Source organism: Microcebus murinus, chromosome 10, assembly GCF_040939455.1.
Source record: "Microcebus murinus isolate Inina chromosome 10, M.murinus_Inina_mat1.0, whole genome shotgun sequence".
Taxonomy (NCBI): domain Eukaryota; kingdom Metazoa; phylum Chordata; class Mammalia; order Primates; family Cheirogaleidae; genus Microcebus; species Microcebus murinus.
Window position 1 is genome coordinate 17,561,731 of NC_134113.1, and position 8,243 is coordinate 17,569,973.

Sequence of the window (8,243 nt, forward strand, 5' to 3'; positions counted from 1 at the left end):
ACTAGGACTGTGTGGTTGGGGTGAGGGAAAAGCGATTGCCCCCAAAGAAGAGTGACGTTAGCCAAAGAAGGGTGGAGAGGTGTGTTGGGCAGACAAGTGTGTGCTATATTCACAAGGGATGTCTATCTATCAACCACATCAACACAAAAATTATTTTTGTAAGTGCCTGCCATGATTATAGTGCTAAGATCCTTAGAGTGATCTTAGAACAAACATGGACACTGATCTCTGCCCCTGTTGTTGGGGACAGTGGTCAGAGAAAGGAGCCATGAATAAGGAGGGTGTCTGGAAACAATTTAGTGTAAGGCATAAGGTAGGAGTTCTACCTAATAATTTTCCAAATGGCAAAATGTAAAAGCTCTATTCTAGTGCCACAAAATGTGAAAAACCATCTCACTCTGTCGCCCAGGCTAGAGGCCTGATCCTAGCTCACTGCGGCCTCAAACTCCTAGGCTCAAGCAATCCTCCTGCCTCAGCCACCCTTGTATCTAGGACTATAGGCACATGCCACCATGCCTGGCTAATTAAAAAAAAAAAAAAGTTTTTTTTGGTAGAGACGTGGTCTCGCTATGTTGCCAGGCTGGTCTTGAACTTCTGGCCTCAAGCACTCCTCCTGTCTCGGCCTCCCAAAGTGCTGAGATTACAGATAGGAGCCACGTACCCGGCCTTGAAAATCTTAAAAATGAAAAATCCAGTTCCCAAGTGTCTTCCTGTTTTGAACTCTTTTGTGTGCCTTGTGCTGTGTGTGCTTCTATTCATCATGAGTTTTCTCTTGGATACTAGTGTTGTCTCCCTAATTATAAGCCTTGTATTTAATAATTATTTCTCAGTACCTGAGAGATGGTACATTTTAACTCAGATGAAAGGAGATGGTCAAGCAGGATCATGACAAAGAAAATTAACTTGCCCTTTATGGTTAGTATGTCTGGGACTGTACTCAACAGGGATACAAAGGACTGTGTTACTTAAGACTCAACTCCCAGCAACAAAAACCCAACCAGCACGAGCTTGGACAACATGCAGAACCACAGATTTGGACTCTACAGAGAGGCTCCTCGATTTCTCCTCTCTGCTATTCTCTCTGTGTGTCAGTTTTCTCCCCAGGGCTGTTGGCAAGTCAGGGAACAGCAAGTCAGTTGGGTGGCTGGCTCCACCCAACTTTGACACCAAAGAGGGACTGACACTTGCTTTCCCTGGGGCCAAGTTTACAAACTCCAGGGAAGGGTTCTGGTCCAGTTTGGGTCAAGCCTGGATCCATGGCTGTGTCCAGAGGGGCAGTGGAGGACTATGCATGGCCTGGCTTGACTCGGGCACCCAATGCTGGGCATATTACCAGGGGCCATGGGACTGGCAGGGACCTGTAAGGGGAAGGTAGCTTGCTCCCGTTGGAACTTTACAGCCAGAGCCCCAGAGCTGGAGAAAGGCATGTTTCCCAGGAGAAAGGGGGAGCCTGTTCTGGATGAAAAACAATAGCAGGCCCCTTCAGGGTTTATTGTCTTTGAGCTGGTGATGCTGAGTACAACCAATAACAGAGAGAAAAACACAAAGACCCAGCAGGAAAAAGCAAGCAGTGGGCAGGGAATAGAGATGGGTTTCCCAGAGGAAGTGCAAGACTTGAATTGGGTTTGGAAGGGAAGGACATCCCTACATGGCAACAGATGAGAAAGGAATTCTTGGGATGGGCTAGAGGTTCAACTGGCATCAGTGGCCAAAACTCAGATCTGTCCTCAGAGGCCAGGCAGGTAATAAATGTGAGAAGTAGCCTTGTAGAAGGCAGGGGCTGGTGGGGGCTGGGGCACAGGAAGGAAGCCAAGGCCTCCAAAAGACATTTAAATTCCTTTTCTTTCCCCAAACTCATATAGGTGAGATAAAAATATGTATTCTGCCTCCAAAGACCACACTGGCTGGGTGGGAGTTTGTAAGCTTTGAGCTAGATGGTTTCAAGAATTTCTTAGCAATTCTGCTGATGAATCCATGACTGATTATAGGCGGTGATGGAAAGTGGAAGGAGCCTTTCCAGCCAGGAAAACTCTGTATCAGAAGAGTGATTAAGGAGAGGTTGTGCCAAGTTGGGAGGGGCAGTTTGCAGAGGATCCTTGACTTCAAATTTCATAAAACTGAGGGACTTCTCAGAGTGAGGTCACAAATGCCATGTTTCTTAACTTTGTCACTCCTATGCTCAGAAATTTCAGTTGTGTAAATTCAGTCTGTGCTTATTTTTAACCCTTAGATTGGGTCCTCACTGAACTCAGTGTCAAATCAAAAGCATGCTGGGAAGATCTCTGACTTTGAGGGTGAGGAAGCGTAAGGGTTCTGGAGACACATTGGCTATCTGGATAACTTTGGCCAGGAGCTTGTTGGATGTGGAGGCGTCAGTGGAGGTGGGGGTCACTCAATCAATAATTTGTTCATTTAGTAAACTTTCATGCAGCTTTGAGCCAGGCCCTGTTCTAGGTACAGGGGGCTCGGTGATGAAAAAGATAGATCTGGTCCGGCTCTCAAAAAATTAACATTACAGAGGGAGGTGTGAAAGAGATAGACATAATTACAAAACCTAGTCTTGGAGAATCAGGGAACGCTTCCTGAAGGAGGTGATTTCTAAGCTAAATTCAGAAGGATATGTCAGGAGTCAGCCAAGCACATGGCAAGGGGTGAGGACTCAGTGACCAAAACTCCCCAGATGGGATTATCTACTATGCAAACCAAGAATGTGTTTAGGGATCAGCAAAGCAGGGGTATCAGAAAATGAGAGGAAATTTTTAAATGAAAAACTTGATATTAAAATACATATTAAAGTGCCCATCATGGGAAAGCCAGAATGTTGTGGGGCCCCCATTCACGTATTTTACAGTGAAGTGTCCTTTTTATTTTGAATTCCATATGGGAGACGTGGCATCATAACCTCTTTGGTGCTGAGAGCCACTAAAGGTCCTCAGGAGTTGTCCTGGTGTCAGAAGTGGTAGGGATGTCCCATTTCCTCCTCTCCACATCCCTTTGCAGTTCCTTCCCCTCCAGGCTCAGCCTGTCTCAGCACCCCTCCCTTCTAGAGACATTCCCTGGAGTCCCTATTAAAATTTACTGCCCTTTTATTCCTTCCCTCAGGCACCTCTAATAACCACAGTGTTAATTATCACATAGTGTATAAATCACTCCCACAACTGGTTAAACTACGTAACCTTTAATAGATAGCATGATTCCACTGTAATAGAGAAATATTAATAACTGTTACACTTTTTAAGTACTCACAGTCATTCTTAATTTTGATTTCTTTTTCAGTTGCCCTCATCTCAATAGCTGTAACAACAACAATAATAATAATGGCTAACAATTTTGGCTGTTTTTCAATGTTCCAGGCCCTCTTCTAAGCCCTTTATGTTACCTTATCCCTCTCAACAGCCTTACGATTTAGGTTTTTGTCTTCAAGGTGGATGAGGAGAGTTGTCAATTTGCAGATAAGGAAATTGAGGCACACAGAGATTATGTGGTCCATGGACCCAAGGTCACTCAATTCTAGTTAGTAGCACCAAGATTTTAAACCATCAATCTAAATAATAGACAGAGGCCATCTAAGAGAAAATGATGTTTCTTTGGGAATAGAGCCTTGCAGTGGGAATATCATGTCATAGTAAGCTATGTGTGTATTCAGGGAGGTAAAGGAAGACAAAGGTTTTTAAAGGGAAAAATGCAGAGGATTACACAATTGTTTTGAAATAATTATCCTTGGCTACAAAGATCGATAACAACAGTGACGCCAGTTGGAGCTTGGACAGGCAGTTGCTGGCAGATGTCCTCACAGAAGTATTTTCCGTGTAAGGTTGCAGTAGCCTCCGTGCACGGTTATGGCGCTTGTGGAGTCCTTTTCATTATCAGGTATACAAATGTGAGACCCCTTTTTTCATGGCCTTCCCCGGCTCTATTTGTCAGGGTTTTCTTAACATTAGTGACTTCTATTTTGATTCTGACAACTTTCATAAAACTAAACACTCTATTCCACAGCCCATTCCACTCACCATCGACTCAAGTCACCTCAGCCAACCACCTAAGAGTAAGCGGCATTTTTGCACTATTCCCTTTATGCACCAAAATGTTCTACTCCTAAAATGTATTGCCAGTTCATCCACCACAGAAGAAACCACCATGAGAACTCACTAAGAAATAAGTTCCACGAGAGTGGGGCCTTGGTTTTGGATAGATCTATAGAGATACAGATACAGAAATACATATGGGTACAGAGAGAGAGAAGAGGGGGGAGAGAGAGAGAGAGAGAGAGAGAGAGAGAGAGAGAGAGAGAGACAGGGGTGGGGGAGTGGTGGGGTGAGGGTTACCCAAGATGGAATTCATGGTCTTTTTGTAATCACATTTAGAAGTGACATCCTATTTTGCCTACTTCATTCCCTTCAATAGAAGTGAGTAGGCCGGGCGCAGTGGCTCACACCTGTAATCCTAAGCACTCTGGGACGCCGAGGCGGGCGGATCGCTCAAGGTCAGGAGTTCAAAACCAGCCTGAGCAAGAGAGAGACCCCATCTCTACTAAAAAAATAGAAAGAAATTAATTGGCCAACTAAAAATATATAGAAAAAATTAGCCGGGATGGTGGCACATGCCTTTAGTCCCAGCTACTCGGGAGGCTGAGGCAGGAGGATCGCTTGAGCCCAGGAGTCTGAGGTTGCTATGAGCAAGGCTGATGCCACTGCACTCTAGGCAGGGCAACAGAGTGAGACTCTGTCTCAAAAAATAAATAAATAAATAAATAAATATAAAATAAGTGAGTCAGTAAGTCCAGCCCATTCCCAAGAGGAGGGAATTACACAAAGTTGTAAACACCAGGAGATGGGGATTGTTGGGGGCCATTTTAGAGTTTGTTTACTACATAGTTTTCCCTCATTTAAAAAAAATTATTAACATTGCTCTTATGAATATCTTATTACCTTATTACCTGCATCAAAAATTATTTCATATGATAGATTTCTTTTTGCTAAGAGAGTAAGAATACCTAGAGACTGACTGCCGATGTATACTTACTGCTTTCTAGAAAGCTCTCCCATCATCAGTGCGTAAGAACACCCATCTCACCACATCTGCGTCTGTATCTTTGCTGTAAAATTCTTTGCTTGTGTTAGGTTTCTTCTTGTTTTAATTGGCATCTGAGGGTAGGCCTTTTCCCCTGCCTACATGTTCATGAGCCATTTGTAGTTTTTCTTTTATGAGTTTTCTATTTTATGTCCTTTGTTCATTTCCTCTTGGGAATTTAGTGTTTTGCTTATCAATGCATATGTGCTCCACATATAAAAAGATATTAACAGTGGGGTAGGATTCTCTTGGTAATAGCTTTATTGAGATATAACTTTTATATAACATACAATTCACCAACTTAAAGTGCACAATTTGATGTTTTTTGGTATATCCACATCACTACAATCCATTTTAGAACATTTTCATCACCTCAAAGAGAAACTCTATACCTTTTAACTATCACACCCACGGCACCCCCATCTTCTCCCTTAGCTCTAAGAAACCATTAATCTGCTTTCTGTCTCTATAGATTTGTCCATTCTGGACATTTAATATAAATGAAATCACATAATCTGTGGTCTTTTGTGTCTGGTTTTTCTCACTTAGATAATGTTCTCAAGGTTAATCCATGTTGTAGCGTGTATTAGAATTTCATCGCTTTTATGGCCAGATATTATTCCATTGCATGGATATATCACATTTGTTTCGTTGGACACTTGGGTTCTTTCCAGTTTGGAGGTATATGAATAAACCTGCTACAAACATTCATGTCCAGATGTTTGTATGGACATGTATTTTTATGTTGGGGGGTATCACCTTGGAGTGGATTGCTGAGTTGAGTGATAACTTTATGTTTAACCATTTGAGGAACCGCGAGACTTTTCCACAGTGACTCTGCTTGCCAGCAGTGTATGGAAGTTCTAATTTCCCCACATCTTTGACAATATTTGTTATTTATCCTTCTGATTCTACCCATCCTAGTGGGTGTGAATTGGTATTTCATTGTGGTTTTGACTTGCATTTCCCTTATGACTAATGATGTTGAGCAACTTTGTGTGTGCTCTTTGCCATCTGTATATTTTCCTTAGAGAAATGTCTATTCAGATCCTTTGATTAGGTAGGATTTTTATAAGAGAGAAATTGAGGCCAGAATGGACTTATAGTGAGCGTAAACTGAGAGGATGATCTACTTTGAGACGTGGCCTATCTTCTAGCTGTGTGACTTCTTGGTTTCTTAAACTCTGAGATTGTTTTCATGTCTTTTAAATAGGGTAAATAACACCTACATCATAAGGTCATTGTGTGACTGCAATGAGAAAACATGCATGTGGCATTTAGCAGAGTGCCTGGTACACAGTAAACACAATAAATGGGAGATAATTTCATGATGTTTAAAAGGTAATAATACAATAAGAATTGTGTTTCCAGGAAGATTAATCTGGCCATATTATATTGAATAGATTAAAGAGAGACTGCAGACAGGGACACCAATTTGGAAAAGACCTAACAGTTTAGGCAAATAGCAAAAGAAATGAAAAAAGAATGTTTTCTGATCTTTCTTATCAGAAACAAGCTTTTCCTCTGGTCCTTGGCCTGAGCAGCCCTAAAAAGGAGTGTGATCCTGTTGATTTCTCAAGCTGATCAAGGATATTTTAATCACCTTTGTATATTAACTAATCCATGGGGAAATTGTGACAAATATTTTTCAGGTATTTAGATTAACACATCAAAATAACACGAAGCATTTTAAATGTGTTCATTAACTGTGTTTCTACGGAGGAAGATGGTACATAAGGCATTGGTAATGTCAGGGTCATTTACATTATCAATTAAAAATAGTGTTGCCAGGTGTGGTGGCACATTCCTATAATCTCAGCTATTCAGGAGGCTGAGATGGGAGGATTGCTTGAGGCCAGGAGTTTGAGAACAGCCTGGACAACATAGTGAGACCCTCATCTCTACAAAAATGAAAAAAAAAAAAAAAAGAAGGAATTAGCTGGGTATGGTGATGCATGCCCATACACCTAGCTACTTGGGAGGCTGAGGCAAGAGGATCGCTTGAGCCCAGGAGTTCAAGGCTGCAGTGAGCTACAATTGTGCCACTGCACTCCAGCCTGGGTGACAGAGCAAGACCCCATCTCTAAAAAAAAAAATCCAATATCTGCTCCTGCATTCATTCAGTACATACCATGGAGCTCCTACTATGTTCCAGGCACTGTTTCAGGCTCTAAAAATACAGTGGTGAACACAAAGTCACTGAACTAAAGGAATTTATGTTCTAAAAAGATGAAACATTCAAAGTCCATTCATTCAACAAATATTTATTGAGTGCCTATTATATGCTGAACACTATTTTAGACTCTTGGGGCCCACCGGTGAACAAAACAAGCAAACTCCTTGTCCTCATAGACCTTACATTTTAGTAGGAAGAGAGAGACAATAACCATTAACATAATAAATAACTACACAGTATGTTAGAGCAGATGCCCCCAACCTCTTTGGCACCAGGGATCAGTTTCATGGAAGACAATTTTCATGGAAGACTGATTTTCAGAAGCAAGTCACTAATCGCAAGATTGCCATTGATTGATTAAAACAGATTCTAGTGGTTACTTGTCACTATGACCAAAGAACAATCAGTTTTCTCTTTTGTTCAACTTGGAATGAAGGAACTTGTCACTCTTCACCTCGCAAAACCACTGTAGAGTCTTCGTCTTTTCCTCCAAGGGAAATGGAGAGTTTTGAGGAGTTAGGAGGAATTAGGAGGAGTTTTGAGCAGAGGAGAGACAGAAGCTGATTTATATTTTCCCTGGATGCTGTGGCCAGGTCTGAGGGACAGTAGGGAGACAAGGCACTGCAGTCATCCTGATGAGGGGAGATGTGACTTGGGCCCTGGTGGTAGTAGTGGGGGTGATGAGAAGTGTTCCCCTTTTGGATATATGTATTTATGGTCAGCAAGATAATCCAATTAGGCTAAGTGCATTGGAGTAAGCATAATATTATTTACTTTTACAGAGAAATTACAGCTGGATGGCTGTGATAGAGAGTCACTGGGTGGGGCTACTTTAGAAGGAGGGTCAGGGAGATCCTTTGAAGAGGCAAGATTACAAAGGTGAAAGGAGCCAACGAAGACTTTCAGACTTTCAGGCGAGAGTCTGGTGTGTGCGTGGGGCAGTGCGCAGGCCAGAGGGCCTAGAAGGTGGTGAGGTGGCGGTTGGGGAGAGCCACAA